General features: G+C 49.7%; 1 protein-coding gene across 4 annotated transcripts in view; it reads right to left on the bottom strand.

Annotated features, from left to right (window-relative positions):
- The window catches only part of SH3BP4 (SH3 domain binding protein 4), a 102,445-nt gene that overhangs the window by 73,484 nt on the left and 11,362 nt on the right, over window positions 1-17,599 (bottom strand). For 2 of the 4 annotated variants that reach the window (XM_031936550.1, XM_023228764.1), the window contains exon 1: window positions 1,058-1,255. The exons of 1 other annotated variant lie outside the window; for it this stretch is intronic. The gene's annotated coding sequence lies outside the window, so the exon portion shown is untranslated. Of the gene's footprint in view, window positions 1-1,057; window positions 1,256-15,205; window positions 15,644-17,599 lie in introns of those variants that run through there. One more of the 4 variants, XM_031936549.1, reaches the window with a different exon arrangement.

Here is a 17,599-nt window from a genome sequence, read left to right as displayed (position 1 = left end):
TATAGGTCAGGAATCCAGAGGTGGCTTAGTTGGGTGAAGAAGAGACCCTCTTCTTCAGAGCCTCTCACAGAGCTGCCATCAAGATCTTGGCCCAGGCTGGGGTCTCATCTCAAGGCTAAACTGGGGAGGGGTCCTCCAGGGTCACCTGCTTGCTATAGCATCCAGTTCCTCATGGCCATGGGACTGAAGCCTCAACTGCATGCTGGCTGCCAGGGGGTGGCCACCCTCAGTTCCTTGCCACGTGGCCTCTCTATATAGCAGCCCGCACCACCACAGCCAGCGGGGGAGACCATCTGTTGTCAAGGAGGAAGTTCTAAGCCCACATAACCTGATCACAGGAGGAAGGCGCAGCATCAACTTGGATGCATCCTATTGGTTAGAAGCAAGATGCTAGCTCCGCTCACACCAAAGGGAGGGGACTTCACAGGATGTGAACACCAGGAGGTATGGATCACTGAAGGCCATCTCAGAGTCTGCCAGCCACAAAAGATATTGCATGATTCCATGTATATAAAAGTTAAAAACAAAAACAAATGATGTTGCTTAGAAACACAACCCCATGTGATAAAACTAAAAAACAGCAGAGAATGACAACCGTGAAATTCAGGACAGGGACTCCCTTAAATGCTTCAGGTTTATCCGATAAACACATTTTTGCAGGGAGGGAAGAGGATCGGTAGCAGGGAGCTGGGATTGGGAGAGGCAAAGGGAATTTCAAAGTTAAGTTCCATTTCTTGGCCTGCGTAGTGGCTATGCAAGTGTTCATTGTTTTTGTGATTGTGTAAACATTCCCAAATATTTTCAAATATTATCTGTATCTACTCAAAGTTCAGGTACTACATGGCTTGCTCCTTGGCACCCCACGGAACAGCGAGGACAGGGGCTCTGCACCCTGTGAAACTTCAACAAATGCAGCAGATGCCTCCCCAGCATCCCCGCCTCCTGTCCACCTTGCCCTGCAAAGAAATGCACCAGCTCTGACCCAGAAGCATGTCCAGCACCCAGAAATCCTGCTCTCTCTCCTCGCCAAACCAAATGCAAAAGCCTCTAGCCTGACCTGGAGGTAGAGCCGTTCCTCCAGAGGTTCAGCTTGTTCCTCCGTGCTGCGGCATGACTCTCGGAGTTCACCAGCCTCTTGCCCTTCAGTTTCAAATGCAGGCCACGGATGCTGCAGAACTCGGTCTCTCTCCACGGGGCCAGGGCTGCCCTCCAGGACCTCGAAGCACCCTACCGTTGGGGCATTTGTCTCTGTTTCAGTTATTCTTCTTAAGGCAACTGAAAACAACCATGGATTTGCTGGGAGTTGGGAGTCGCCCAGATCCACATCCTGTTTGGCCCTGGCACTGATTCAATCATGCCAATGTCACCCGGACAAAAGAACTTTCTACACAGGCTTAAGAAAGAGACGCAGCACCTGCAGCAGGAAAGGAGCCCAGCCAGAGAGTTCACCGCACCAGTCAGCCAGCAGAGTGCTGGACGGATGACCAGTGGGGCCTCGGGGCACTGTCGGGTGCAGGAAAAGAATACCTGGTCCTGCAGTAACCGTAGTGAGGGGGTCCCCGCATTTTTACCCACCCTTCTCACCTGGCAACACTGCTGCACAGGCTGGCAGGTACTTGTTGAATGAATGAATGAATGAATGGATGAATGGATGGATGGATGGATGAATGAATGAATGAATGAAGCTATTCTCCAGGTGCAGTGAGGAAATGTCAAAATAGAAACAGACTGCCAGGCATGGTGGCTCACACCTGTAATCCCAGCACTTTGGGAGGCTGAGGCAGGCGGATCACCTGAGGTTGGGAGTTCAAGACCAGCCTGGCAAACACAGTGAAACCCCATCTCTACTAAAAAATACAAAAATTAGCCAGGTGTGGTGGTGCATGCCTGTAATCCCAGCTACTCGGGAGGCTGAGGCAGGAGAATCTCTTAAACCCAGGAGGTGGAGGTTGCAGTGAGCAGAGAGAGCGCCTCTGCACTCCAGCCTGGGTAACAAGGACCAAACTCCATCTCAAAAAAATAAATACATAAATAAATAAATAAATAAATAGACCATCCGAGTGGGGCAGACTGGCTACTGGCAGCTGCAGGACACAGCCTCGGTGACCCGTTCTTAAGACTAGAAACTCAAGTGCAGGGCCTCAGGGTCTGTGTGTGTGCATGCATGTGCGTGTGTGTGCGCCTGTGTGTGTGCATATGCACGTGCGTGTCTTTTCCAGTGCAGGGCTCACTCTGTGCACTGACTGCATAAGCAAAAAAAAAAAAACATCTAAGGAGCAGGTGCCCCGGTGTGGCTGTGAATATTCACACTTGAACCAGCCCTCTTTGGGGGAGAGACACTCTCATCCTGTTTTCCAACCACTCACCCCCTAAGTCGGTAATGGGATTAGTGGGGGCCGGGGCCACAGCCACAGGTCCAACACCTGCCAATCACCCCAGAGCCGGGTGCTCTGGGCTCTGAGTTTCAGAGCCGTTTAATAATGCACCATTGTCCCTGCAGCTCTGCTCTGGTTCTCAAGTTCACTCGGCAAAAAACTGATCTGTCTCTGTGTTTAGAAGCTCCTCACTGGCCAGGAGGGTGGCTCACCTCTGCACGTCTGGGCTGGAGAGAACAAAGGACGTGCTGTTGGGAAAAGAGATGGGCCTCGGCCCAACTGGGAGGCCTGGGCCCACCTGCCATGGCACACCAAGCGAGGGTCTGTAGGAAAGGGAAGTTCTCGGCCAGGGAGTGGGGACCCTGGGCTTCTCCCTGGCAGGGGGTGCCCAGTGTCGCCTGCCTGAAGCGGACACGGGTGCAGAGAGTCAGGCCTGGAATCCCTGGCTCCGACCAGTCTTCCTAACCACTCTTACCTGTTTTCTTAAATACGCTTTTTCTTTTAGGATAGATTTAAATTCATAGAAAAGTCGTGGAGATAATATAGAGAATTCCCACAGGCCTCCCACCACCCGGTTTCCCTGTGAATGTCTTACAGGAGGGCCACCTTTGTCACAATGGATGTCAGTGCACTAACATCAAGCAATAAAGCCTGTCCTTCATCCGGGTCTCCTATGTTTGTCCCTGAGGTCCTTTTTTCTGTTCCAGGATCCCATCCAGATCACCACATGACGTTACGTGTCGTGTCTCTTTAAGCTCCTCTTGGCCAGGGCATCTCCCCAGACACTGTGTGTTTTGGGTGACCTTGACAGTACAGAGGAGGCCTGGTTAGGTATTTTGTAAGACGTCCCTCGGCTGGGGTTTGCCTCATGTATTTCTCCCAGTTAGACTGGGTTGTGTGTCACTGAGGAAGACCACAGAGGCAAGTGCCCTTCTCACCACACGATGCCATCAGTGTGACTTATCCATGGGATGGTGACCTTGGTCACCTGTCCAGCCCCTCTTAACCCCTTCCGCAGGCCCCGGCTTGCTTTCTGCTCAGAGATGCCCCTATGTCCACTACCAGAAGGGGGTAAACATCGGCTTCTGTATTTATCACGAAAAAAGCAGCCCGGGGCCAAGAGACGGTAGCCCTGCTTAATTGCAGGCAGCCACCCATAAAATGCAACGGAGACCTTAACCGGGTACACACCGGCCCTGTCACCCCATAAGGATCTAAGTGAGATACTCAGAACTGTCAGTTGACCATAAGCTCAACACGAGATTAAAATCTAAGTGACTGAATGAATAAATAAAGGTGACAGTCTGGCCTACATTTATAAAAAGGCAATTTCTGGGAGAAAGGCCCAGATACCACCTGTCCTGCCCAAGCCCTTCAAAGCTGGCCAGGTAGGCTGCTGCTGGGGCAACCTGGACCGCCCTGCAGGAGCTACTCTCCAGGGGTAGATGGGGAATCCGCAGGAGTCCCCCACAGGGGTCACTAGATGAAAGCCAGGGCCCCGTCCCTAGAAGATACAACCACACGCATCATCCCTGGCACCAAACTCGGCACAGACTCCTGTGTTCTGGGGTCCTTGTTCAATTTGGAGGGCTCAGTTTCTATGGGGGACCTGGAGCTCAGTTTCTATGGAGCTGAGGAGACAGGAAGCTGAGGCTGGAGAAAAGAAATAGCCTGTTTTAAGCAGAGAAGCGGGAAAGCCACTAGAGGTTAGGGGGAAACTAAGGTTGAATGTTCCTGGTCAAGCTACTTTTATTTTTTTTGAGAGAGGGTCTTGCTCTGTTGCCCAGGCTGGAGCACAATGGCATGACTGCAGCTCACTGCAGCCTCAATCTCCTGGGCTCAGGTGATCTTCCCACCTCAGCCTCCTGGGTAGCTGAGACTACAGGCACGCACCACCATGCCCAGCTAATTTTCATATTTTTGGTAGAGATGGGGTTTCACCATGTTGCTCAGGCTGGATTTGAACCCCTGGACTCAAGCAATCCTCCTGTTTCAGTCTCCTGAAGCGTTGGGATTACAGACATGAGCCACAGCTCCCAGCCTCAAACAACTTTCATTCAATTTTTGACCCTCAAAGCTTGAGCAAACTGCTTGGTGCCTCAGTTTCCCCATATATGAAATGAAGCCACTCACAGTGCTTGCCTCACAGGTAGGATTCGAGAATTAGGCCCAATCCTGAGGTTAAAGCCACATCAGACGATGGGACTCAGATGCCGGAGGTAAGAAACAGTGTGCTTAGGTACAGACAGATTTCTGGGCTCAAGTCTGGCTGCTGTGACCTCAGCAAGTGCCGGCACCTCCCCAGGCCTGGCTTCTCCACCAGTGAAAGGGAGAACAGCAGTAGCTCCAGCCACAGCACCCTGCACCCTGAGTGACGCGTCTGCCGTCCTGTGACTGCTGCTGTCCCCGATGTTACTGCCATTTCCTGGAGGCAAGAAACCAATTCCCTGTGGGATAACAATGCAACCAACCACAAAATGCCTGTCTCCCCAGGAGCTCTCCAACAACTGTCTCCACCAGAAATACTCAATCCCGGCACCAAACGAACCCAGAGAAATACATCGCAAGCCATCCTTCCCCTGTCCAGTTCCTGAAACTCTGAGAATTGCAAGGCAGCTGCCTGCTGCCTGAGCTTGGTCTGCTCCAAGGGACGGGACTGAGATGTGTGCTGGGCATGCTTCCCACATGCCTCTAATCAGACTAAGTTTTATTATGATCCCCATAACAAATCGCCACGTCACGGGCAGGCAGGGTGTGCCAGGGTGAAATGCGACCTGCAGCACCCCCAGTGTGGGCACACAGATGGGCTCAGATTCCTTCCCCTCCCCTCACCCTTGGCCAAAAAGTACCCTAACACCAGCCAAGGAACAAAGAGGAGGCAGATAGGAGTCAGAGAAGCTGGCAAGGAACCCCTCGATTTTTCGGAGCTAACAGAGCTTGTGAACGCCCTGGGTCGAGGACTGCATGGAGCCTTTGTTACTGTAAAATGCAACCAGGGAATGGGGACTCTGAGCACCAGAAGGCCTGTGCCAGCCCAACACTAAGGCAAGACCTGAAGGGCTAAACACGGAGGCTTTTTCTGGGCTTCCAAGTGGACTCAGCACATCCTGTGGTGGGATGCAGGATACTCCTGTTAGCTCCAGGGCCACGCGTCCATAGAGCTGCACGTCCTGCCCATTTCACCAACGCAGCACTTTATGGAGCAGCGAAATGGGCTGGAGCTCATGATCTTCACAAATCTCTCTTTTTTTTTGAGACAGAGTTTCGCTCTTTGCCCAGACTGGAGTGCAATAGCGTGATCTTGGCTCACTGCAACCCCAGCCTCCCAGGTTCAAGTGATTCTCCTGCTTCAGCCTCCTGAGCAGTTGGGATTACAGGTGTGCACCACCACCGCCGGCTAATTCTGTATTTTTAGTAGAGATGGGGCTTTACCATGTTGGCCAGGCTGCTCTTGAACTCCTGATCTCCAGTGATCCACCCACCTTGGCCTCCCAAAGTGCTGGGATTATAGGCATGAACCACCACGCCAGGCCCTTCACAAATTGCTAAATGAGTTTTCCCAGGACCAGTGAGGAGCTGCTGAGTTCTAAAAGCCTCCCCTGTTGACTTACTAGACCCGGAGCACTTGGAGACTGGCTTGTGTCGGCAGTGCAGCCTCACAGTCTCCCAAAACTCCAGGCTGGGCCAGGTAGTGGCTCACACCTATAGTCCTGGCACTTTGGGAAGCTGAGGCAGGAGGATCCCTTGACCCCAGGAGTTTGAGACTAACCTGGACAACACAGGGAAACCCTATACAAAAACAGTTTTAAAACTAAGGTGGGTGTGGTGGCACATGGCTGTCGGCCCAGCTACTCAGGAGGCTGAGGCAGGAGGATCCCTTGAGCCCAGAAGTCACTCATCCTTGTGCCCTCCACTCCAGCCTGGGCAACAGAGCAAGACCGAGTCTCAAAACAAAACAAAAAAAATCTGGGCTTTCGATAGAAGGGCTTCTACAGCTGAATTAAGTGAGGAAGGGTAGGTACCGTCAGTTCAGGAGGGTATGTATTGCATATGACCGCCTCAGAAAGTCAAACTGCTCTGGGACTGACTGGTGCCTCCCGCATAAGAGGTGGTCAACAAATCCTCGATGACTTGATTTCAGGACAGAGCACTGGAATGACTTCTGCAAAGTGAAGCTGTACCTACTGCTTAGAAATGCTGCAAAGATGCCAATCTTAGCAAGGAAGATTGGCAAGGAAAATGTTAAAACTGGGAGGGCACAGGGGTAGGTGAACCACTGTGTTCCATCAGTGAGGGGTCACGAAACAGCATTGAAAATAACTTCCCCAGAAGATGGCCTTCCACCTCCCTCCGGGGGTGGCTCACAGGTGGATGGTGTGTGGGGAACGTCAGCACCGCCAGTGAAACCTCCCGGTGAAAGAAGCAGGGTGCAGATATGAACACAAATGACCCCATCTAAAAAGAATGTCTGTGTGATTGAGCTCACAGTAATGGAGTTAAGAGAAGTCAGATGATTTTTAATTTCTTTCCGAGGCTCTATTTTCTACATCTTCTATGATACACATGTAACTCACCAACAGACAAAAGGACAATTGCTGGCCATACTTCAGAGTCACCACGAGGCTGGAGTCTCAGCTCTCGAGTCTGCAGTGATGTCTGTGTTCCGCATGTGTTTTTCAACACAACATACTTCAACTACATTCACTCTCAGCAAGCTGCAAGGGTACAGGTGGCTTTGGAAGAGTAAAGCCAGGAAAAAGGCTCGTTCCCACTTTCCACGGAAGGAACTTCTCTCTGCAGTCTGTTCAGAAATAAGCTCCCCGAGCAAATGTGCAATGAAAGAAACACACACCATCTAAAACAACTCACTTGAGCTTTACTTTTTCTTTTTTTTTTTTTCTTTTTCTTTTTGAGACGGAGTCTCGCTCTGTTGCCCAGGCTGGAGTACAGTGGCTGGATCTCAGCTCACTGCAAGCTCTGCCTCCCGGGTTCACACCATTCTCCTGCCTCAGCCTCCCGAGTAGCTGGGACTACAGGCGCCGCCACATCGCCCGGCTAGTTTTTTTTTTGTATTTTTTAGTAGAGACGGGGTTTCACCATGTTGTCCAGGATGGTCTCGATCTGCTGACCTCATGATCCGCCCGTCTCAGCCTCCCAAAGTGCTGAGCTTAACTTTTTCTTTTCTTTTCTTTTTCTTTTTTGTTGAAACAAGCTCTTGCTCTGTACCCAGGCTGGAGGCTGCAGTGCAGTGGCATGATTGCAGTTCACTGCAGCCTTGACCTCCTGGGCTCAGCCATCCTTCCACCTTAGTCTCCCCAGTAGCTGGACCACAGGCGCATGCCACCTGCCCAGCTAAGTTTTTGTATTTTTATGTAGAGACGGGGTTTCACCATGTTGCCCAGGTTGGTCTCAGACTGATGGGCTCAAGCGAGCCTCCTGCCTCAGCTTCCCTCCTCCCTCCTCCATCTCTACAAAAAAAAACTGAAGGGATTACAGGCATGAGCCACCATGCTTCCCAGCACTTTGGGAGGCTGAGGCAGGTGGATCACCTGAGGTCAAGAGTCCAAGACCAGCCTGGCCAACATGGTAAAACCCTGTCTCTCCCAAAAAAATACAAATATTAGCCAAGCATGGTGGCGCATGACTATAATCCCAGCTGCTCAGGAGGCTGAGGCATGACAATCACTTGAACCCAGGAGGCAGAGGTTGCAGTGAGCCGAGATGGCGCCACTGCACTCCAGCCTGGGTGACACTGTCTCAAAAAAATAAAAAATAAAAAAGGGCCGGGCATGGTGGCTCACACCTGTAATCCCAGCACTTTGGGAGACTGAGACGGGCGGATCATGAGGTCAAAAGACTGAGGCCATCCTGGCCAACACGGTGAAACCTCGTCTCTACTAAAAATACAAAAATTAGCTGGGTGTGGTGGTGCATGCCCATAGTCTCAGCTACTCTGGAGGCTGAGGCAGGAGAATCGCTTGAACCTGGGAGGTGGAGGTTGCAGTGAGCCAAGATCACGCCACTGCACTCCAGCCTAGCGACAGAGCAAGACTCTGTCTCAAAAAAAAAAAAAAGAAAAGACAGAAAGAAAGAAAGGAAACGAGAAACGACAAAGGAAAACTTTACAGAAACTTTAAGTTAATAAATGCAGTTTAAAGAAGGGAAGCTGGCCAACATCATGAGTCGTCAGAGAGATGCAAATCAAAACCACCGTGAGAGACCACCACACACACCTGTTGAGACGGCTACTGTCAAAAAAAACAGAAAATACCAAATGCTGGTGAGGATGTGAAGGAACCGGAACCCTTGTACACTGTCGATGGAAACACCAAATGGAGTGAATGCTATGGAGAACAATATGGAAGTTCCGCAAAAAATTAAAAATAGAATTACCATATAATCCAGCAATTCCACCTCTGGGAATATACCCAAAAGAGCTGGAAGCAGGGTCTGGAAGAGATATCTGCATACCCAGGTTCACAACGGCATTATTCACTATAGCCAGGAGGTGCAACTCAAATGTCCATGGACAGATGAATGGATAAACAAAATATAACACATACATATAATGGAATATTATGCAGCCTTCAACTATAACATCACAGGCCACAGCATGGATGAACCTTGAAGATATTATGCTAAGTGAAATACACCAATCACAAAAAGACAAATACTGTATGATTCCACCTATATGAAGTACCTGTAGTAGTCAAATCCACAGCAACAGAAAGTGGAATGGTGGGTGCCAGGAGCTGGGGGAGGAGGAAACGGGTACAGAATATTCATTCTGCAAGATGAAAAAGTGGTGAAGATTCTGCTACACAACTCTAAGGCAACTGAACTGTATGCTCCCAGATGGTTAAGATGATAACATTTATATTGTGTCTTTTACCACAATTTTAGAATTTTTTTTGAAGGCCATATTGAGTAGCCTATTTTGTTGTCTTCATGCAGTCTCTGAAGAAATTTGTGTCTGGTAACTCATGCTACAGCCATCACCACATCTACCTTCTTTCCATTTGGGCCTGATAAACCACAAAACAATTCTAAAGCAGTTAAAAAAAAGTCAACCCTCTCTCCAATTGCTTTTACTAGGCAAAAAGTGATCCCGATCCCCAGCGCTAATAAACAAAAAAGAAAACGACACATAAATCCCATGTGGGAATACAGACATGGAAACCTACGCAACAGAAGTCAGCTGAAGAGTGCACCCCAATTAGCTGGAACTAGCGGTGGAATGCAAGACCGGCACCCTGGGGGAAGGCGCTCCAGGAAAGGAGGGTGACTCACTGTTCACTTTCTATGTGTCTGTAATATTTGGAATGACTACAAAGGCTTTTATTATTCCTACAATAAAAACAGTTAAGCACACCCAAAGTTTTGAAAAACTATGATCTCAGAAATGATACCACTCAAGACACGTATTCCAAAGGAGGTAACTGTCTAAACTGCTCATTTTCGATGCCAGTTGGGCCTATCCAATCACCTAGGGTGCTTGTAAAATTAAAAAGGCAGAGGTCCCAGCTCCAGGCCAACGGAATCTCTAGGGGAAGGACCTGAGCAATATGTTTAACCCTCACACTTGATTCGGATGCACAGGAGGAGGAGAAGTCCCGCCAAGGTTTACAGATGGGTTAAGGCTTCTCCACATTTCAGATTCCATCCGGCCAGTCCTTCAGCATCAGTGTTCCCGAGTGTTTTGAGTTCTGACCAACACAGCTAGAACTAAAGCAGAAGCGCTCTAGAAACAAAGAGGGGTGTGTGTGAGTGTGAGAGAGTATGTGTGTGAGTGTGAGTGTGAGAGTGTGTGTGAGTGTGTGAGAGTGTGTGTGTGTGTGAGTGTGTGTGTGAGTGTGTGTGTGAGTGTGAGTGTGAGAGTGTGAGAGACAGCAAGAGTGTGTGTATGAGACTGTGTGTTTATGTGTGTGTTTGAGTGTGAGTGTGTGTGTGTGAGTGTGTGTGAGTGTGTGTGAGTGTGAGACAGCAAGTGTGTGTGAGTGTGTGAGTGTGAGTGTGAGAGTGTGAGAGACAGCAAGAGTGTGTATGTGAGAGAGTGTGTTTATGTGTGTGTTTGAGTGTGTGTGTGAGTGTGTGTGAGTGTGTGAGAGACGGCAAGAGTGTGTGTGTGTGAGTGTGAGTGTGTGTGTGAGTGAGTGTGAGTGTGAGTGTGTGTGTGAGACAGCAAGAGTGTGTGTATGTGTGAGTGTGTGTGAGAGACAGCAAGTGTATGTGAGTGTGTGTGTGTTTATGTGTGAGTGTGTGTTTATGTGTGAGTGTGTGAGTGTGACTGTGAGAGTGTGAGAGACAGCAAGAGTGTGTGTATGTGAGTGTGTGTTTATGTGTGTGTTTGAGTGTGTATGTGTGAGAGAGTGTGTGTGTGTGTGTGAGAGACAGCGAGAGTGTATGTGAGAGTGTGTGTGTGTACACACACGTGTTTCAGCCTGAAAGCTGAGAAGGAAGGTCCCACCAGGCAGAGGCAGTAAGGGAAAGGCTGGGGTGCACACATGCTTCCCTGAAGGGACCCACAGGCATCTTCGGGGCCCACTGGAGGAGGCAGGGCAGGCGCAGGCTCTGGATAAAACCCTCCAAGTCCAGCTTGGCAGGCTCCGTGTGCTGTGTGGAAACGTGGAGGCTTATTCTGTAAAACCACGAAGTCCTCGAAAGTCTGCAGGCCAGGAAGAGGCACGATCAGATCTGTGTTTTCAGTCCTTGGAACAGCAGTAAGGCCACAAGTGGCACTGAAGGCAGCCTGTGCGTGTCTGCTGAGCGAATCAATGAATGAATGGGCAGGAGGCACAAGGGTAGCCTCCCAGACAGAGGCCAGGGTCACAGAGCCACCTACTCAGAGCCAGCACGCACTGGGACGTCCCAGGACTGCACATGATGGCATGCAACTTCCAAACTTCAGGGGAGGAGGCTCTGAGCATGAGGAAATGGCATAGACCCAGACTCTACCGTTCCCCAAAGCCACCCCACCGATCAGAGCACCAAAAGTACAAAACTAAAACCACCCACAAAATTCTGCAAAAAGCCAATAAATGAGATATCCTATGCTGCCAATCTGCCTAACAAGACTGGCAGCTCCAACAACACAAAATTAGAACCTCTCATATGAAAGTTCCCCTGCGGCTACCGGGAAGAGGCGCCCTGGGGGACGTAGCCCTGGGCTGGGACAGCTTGAACGCTCTCCTTTCTAAAGCTAACAGCAAAGTCGCGTGGAGCCAGGGTGGCTGGTCTCACTTCCAAATCATAAAGGAAGAAAGAGCTCTAGAAGATGGCATCTTCATATAAGAGGGCAGTGATGAAACCAGTGGAGTCAGTTCCAACACCAAATATGAAAACCAGCAGAAGGAATCACTTGCACACTGTTTGCATAAAATAAAACCACAACAAATGACCTAGAAAGGGAGGCAATAAAAGGGTATCAGGAAAAGTATGAAATACACACACACAGGATTTCTCTACTGGTAAAACTGCAAAGCAACGGAAACATCCAATTATGCTGAAAGAACGACTAAAACATATGGTAAAAGCTGTGAGTGAGGATCAGGGAAAGGGCAAAGCAGCAGCCACACAGGGAAACCCAAGCCCGTCTCTTGAGATCTGACAGTCCAACAGACAAGACACGTGGCATGCGATGTGAAATACGATACAATCAAGCTTGATTTAACCGATCTATCTGAAACCCCATGTCCCAGAGAAAATACAATTGATTTGCAAGTATCTAAGGAGTAACCACAAACACTGAAGGCATTCTCAGCCACAGAAAATTTCAATAAATTCCCCAAAGTAAAAACCTGTACTAGACACCACCTGGCCCCAGCGCAATAATTCTAGAAGGTAACTAGAAAATAAGAGTAAACAACTTGAAAAAAAAAAAGAAAGAAAAAAAAAACAACTCTCTTGAGTTAAAGACTCCTTAGAAGGTACAAGGAGAATACCCCAGGCTCCATCTGGCTCTACAAACCCATTGGGCACCAGGTGGCTGTGTTTCTGCAGCCCCTCATGAAAACACAAGCCTCCAATCCCCACCTCATGAGTCTACTGAGGTTGCTACTAACAAATATTCCCTGAGTAGAGTTCAGATTTCTAAAGGGGAAAACCTAGAACACTCCATCTATTATCATTGCTACCACCGAGCTGACCAGATCCCTGACCACCCGGCTACAGCCCAGCTGTTCCCTTCACTCCATCAGCTACAGACCGCTTGGTGGAACCAGGCGGACCTGGGTGTGGTCGCCCTCAACTGAGCAAGCAAAGGAGTGGGCTTCTCCACAGGTGGAAGGAAACCCAGCAGGTGCCTTCACCATCTGGGTGGGAGCTTCCTGCTATGCACTAATTTTTAGATGAACACACAATGGCCAATCAGAGAAACCCCACAATGTACAGATACCTGAGGGCAAGCTTCTCCGGTATAGTGTCTCTGCAGCATTTGCTGCTCAGGGTGGCAGGGATCCTGGCTCTGATCATCTCCACCAAGGGTCCGCTGTGGCTGCCCCTATGCCATGCCTCCCAAAGCAGGACTCAGCATCACCAGGTCACAAGGTGAGGGGCTTCAGTGACACCTGTCTGTGCAGAGGTGAGCACCAAGCACCCGGGCAGCCAGGGAGGAATGGGAAAGAGGAAACCTGACACAGATATGAAGCCATGAGAAGAATTCCTTGTTGCAATGAGCGCAGCTCCAGTACCACTTAGGGAAGTGTAAGGCTGCAGCAGAAGCCACAGGGCTGGAAGGCCGAGGACGGCTGCAGCAGAAGCCACAGGGCTGGAAGGCCGAGGACTGCTGCAGGAGACTCCAAGCTGGCAGGGAAGATAGGGAGCCCATGTGTCAGGGTGCAGTGGTGAGACCCCAGCTCCACACCCTCTTGGTGTTAGGGCCTTCCCCTCATCCTCCAAGGAGTGGCTCCTGCTGTAGGTCTGGACTTATCCTCCTGACTACCCACCTGGCAATCTCCCGCCCACCCTCACACGTCATCTGGGACCTCAGGTTCCCCACCTCCCACAACACAGCCCCATCCTGCTCCCCAGTCTGGTCCCAGTTAAGCACCTCACTCACCCTGGAATCGAGACCTGGCAGCCCGTGTCAGGGAGAACAGTATCATGGTTGAGACAGCCAGGGCTTAACTCCTGGCTTCTGCCCTTCCCAGCTAACACAAGTCCCTAAACCCCGTGGTTCCTCAGTTTCCCTATCTGTTAAACAGAGAAAGAGTCCCTCCCCTCCTATGTGTTGTAAGGTTGTAAAGTGCTGAAAACACATGACGCCATGCAGCTCTATTCTACTACTATTATTACTGTAAGCATAATATATGCGTTACGCATGAACAGTAAACAAGAATCAGAAAGATGGAATACATAAACATGATTAGTTAGCAAAGTAGGATTATATATTTTTAATATTTCTATTATCAAGAATAATGTTACCTTCATTAAGCAAAGCTTTTTTTTTTTTACCTTTTCTGCCAGCAGGCAATGTTCACATTAGTTTGACACCAGGGCTATTTGCTGCCAATGAAAATAACCATTTCCAAAGTTTCAAAAGACCCTTATAATTCAAAGGAATATTAGAGAGTCAAAATGATGTCCAAGTCACAGGCATCCTCAAATGTAGAATGTGAAATAGAGTTTGCAGAAAAGTAAAAGCAACATGCCGGTGCCTTGTGTCTCCAATTCCCCTCGGTTAATATCCAGACCTAAGTGCCACACACAAGATTTACTGCTTGGTATTTCAGATACTTGCTGTGTTCACGGACACATTAATTATCCTCTTGGCTTTAGTTTCATCATAAAATGGAAACAAAACCATTTACTCCACTGAGTTTTCCCGAGGATTAAGGAAGTGAAATAACCTAGTACAGCGACTGCCTGTAGCTGCTTTACAAATTTTAGCCACCACCTCCCTTTCTCCTCCTTTTTTTTTTTTTTTATTACCATTTTTTGAGGCGGAGTCTCGCTCTGTCGCCCGGACTGGAGTGCAGTGACCGGATCTCAGCTCACTGCAAGCTCCGCCTCCTGGGTTTACGCCATTCTCCTGCCTCAGCCTCCCTAGTAGCTGGGACTACAGGCGCCCGCCACCTCGCCCGGCTAGTTTTCGTATTTTTAGTAGAGACGGGGTTTCACCGTGTTAGCCAGGATGGTCTTGATCTCCTGACCTCGTGATCCGCCCGTCTCGGCCTCCCAAAGTGCTGGGATTACAGGCTTGAGCCACCGCGCCCGGCCTCTCCTCCTTTTTTTTTAAACAGAGTTTTGCTCCGGTTGCCCAGGCTGGAATGCAATGGCACAATCTCGGCTCACTGCAACTTCCACCTCCTGGGTTCAGTGGTTCTCCTGCCTCAGCCTCCTGGGATTACAGGCCATGCCCAGTTAATTCTGCATTTTTAGTAAAGATGGGGATTCACCATGTTGGCCAGGCTGGTCTCGAACTCCTGACCTCAAGTGATCCACCTGCCTTGGCCTCCCAAAGTGTTGGGATTACAGGCGTGAGCCACCGTGCCCAGCCTATTTCTCCTCTTTTCTCCCAAAGTATTTAAATTTACAGTTTACTTTGTTTCCTTAAAGACAATGGGAGGGGTGAGGTGTGGCTGGGCAGGAGATGACCATCCTGAACCTCGCCAGGCCAAATCTCAACCCAAACAATTGTTATTTTTGTACATTCCCTTCCAGACCCTATTTGCAAGCTCTACTGCATTGCCTATTTGCAATTCCTAGTAGCACAAGAGGACAACAAACAACCTGACTTTCAAAGTTACACAAGCGCAAGTTTTTCCCATAATGCCTAATTGGCAATCATCAGCTAAGCAGTAAATCGGAATTTTGTCCTGAATGTTACTCACCTGTTAGTCACAGCCCTCCAACACAGGTTCGCTGTGGGAATCACTGCCATTTTACCCATCTTCCCACTCATGAAAATAACCCCCATCTTCCCAGAATAACAATCCGACTCCCAATTTAGCAAGCAGCCAATTTCTAGACAATTTCACTAATGACAAAAAATTCAGTGTTTATGATATCATCTCTCAGCTTTTCACCGTTTCCTTTTCACCTTGAAAAACCAATGGTTTTCCTCTGAGCAAGTTAAGGACAGCCAGTTTTCCTATTGCAGCAGAAGGCTGTATTCAAGTTTTCACAGAAGAGATGGGATTAGCCAGATTCACGTGGGTTCAACACAGAAGTCTCTCTGAATGGCCAGTAAACTCAGCAGCTCACGGGAGTGCAGAGACAGTGGCTGTCAGGAGTCTGACCACCCAGCCCGGCGAGTTTCAGAAACTGACAATTAAAGCCAAGACACAGCCTGTTCACTGACTTTCCCTGAGGGGGAACTGCCGAGGAGTTCAAGGACTCAGCTGACCAGAGAGAGGTGCACTGATGCTGGGTGCCTCTCACGTGGTTTTCACTGGACAGTCTCCTCTTCAACACTTTTTTCCCTCTGGGATGAAAGAATGCTGTGACTCCTTTAATGATTCAACAGTCAGCTTAGTTTCTGAAGTGTTGTTCTGGGTAATAAAAGTAACTTTTAAAAGCTGTACAGGGTGGTTAATCAGGAGACAATTTTATAAGAATCTCACAGCAGGCCGGGAGGGAGAAGTACCACATGTGGGTCACGGGAGCACTGGGCTGGGAGACCGACTCTGCTACACGTAGTGCCAGGGCTGTGAAGACGGGGGTCTGGAACAGGATGTGGTGCACAGGATAGCCTCCCCACCATGCCTCGATGATGGACGGATCACCCCCTGTGCCAGGGAACCCCGGGCAGGTCACCTGGCCCCTTTCAAGTCGTGCTTACACATCTAATCGCATCTTCTCGGTGCCCTTAGATACAAGTTCAAAGCTAGGGAAGCGCAGAAGGACCTGTCCGATCCAGCCACCTGCCCCAGAATCCCTCCCAGGAGCTCTTGGGAAGGGGTCTCACTATGGCCCTCTTTTGGTTCCTTGGATTCACCAAGTCACCCTGCCCAGAACCCACCAGTCCACTGCCCCCCCCAAATCACCATGCACTTCCTGGCCTGCTCATTCTTCAGGTCCCTCTACTTAGTGGGACTTCTTTGGGGATCCTGTCCTGACCCCCAACACAACCTCATGAGCCCTGACCTTTCCCCTGGTGCACTTTAACGCCCCTTCTCCTGTGCTGGGTAGCGAACTCCCTGTGAGCAGATGCTGTGTCTGGTGGGCTCCCCATTTATCTCCTCCACCTGGAATCCAGAGGGGCTCAGCAGTGAGTCAAGGAATTAAAAGGCGTTAAAGCGTGAACAAGAAGAGGGGAAGAGCCAGGACCATGTCCCAGAGAGTTAGAAAAGGGGGTCAGCTCTCAGGCTTGATGTCAGCGCCCCCTCTCAGCCTCCTGAAGGTGTCCCCCACACTCAGAACAAAAAACCAGAACTCATGGACAGTCCCTGCTTCCAGGCAGCCCCTGGGGTGTCCTGGGAATGCTGGCCAGTCCCTTACCCGCCTAGCTGGGGTTTCACGAAGCCCCAAAGTGCTGCCTCATGTTACCTATAGGTGGATGACTCACAAATACTGCAGTGCCAAGACCAGAGGAGGCAGCCAGGCCCCTGTGCAAAACTACGCACAGGAGACAGGCCAAAAAATATTCCGCCCATAAATTAGTTTTCCTCCCTTGCCAGAAAGAAGGCTTGCGACACCAGACCGCAGTCAAAGATCCAAATTACAGTCTTGCAATCAGCAGGAGGCATGACAAACTCTCCCCTTAGTGAACCCAGAAGTCCTGAAAACCAAGTCTGTGCTTTTACCGGATGCCAGATCCAACTGCAGTCTGTCTTGTCACAGCTGATCAAGTGACACAGCCACAAAATCACTCTGGACACCCATGACGACATGACCCTGGAGAAGCTCGCAACGACAGTTCCACAGCTGAACACATCACTCATCCCCTTCTAGGAAGGAGTGGGCCTTGAAGACCTCCCAGCAGAAACACCTCCTGGGATCTAGGACACACAGTTACTCCCAGATATGAATGTTTCTGAAGCTGGCGTGTATGTGTGCATCCTAAAACTGAAGTGTGTGCTGAAGGCATCAACGTGACCCTGTTACCCAACCTCCCACTCCAAAAGCACAGGACGCAAAGCACATCAGGATCTGCAGAAACAGAAAGCACTCCCCCAAAAAGGATGGGAATGAATAAGGCTGCTCTTAAAAGTTCACCAAGTTTTATACAACAGATTCTGGAACTCTTCCCAACATTACTCCCTTTTGAGGTGCTTTTCTGTATA

Source organism: Piliocolobus tephrosceles, chromosome 11, assembly GCF_002776525.5.
Source record: "Piliocolobus tephrosceles isolate RC106 chromosome 11, ASM277652v3, whole genome shotgun sequence".
NCBI classification, from domain to species: Eukaryota; Metazoa; Chordata; class Mammalia; order Primates; family Cercopithecidae; genus Piliocolobus; species Piliocolobus tephrosceles.
The sequence above is the reverse complement of the archived record's forward strand: the minus strand, read 5'-3'. Positions and strand labels throughout refer to the sequence as shown.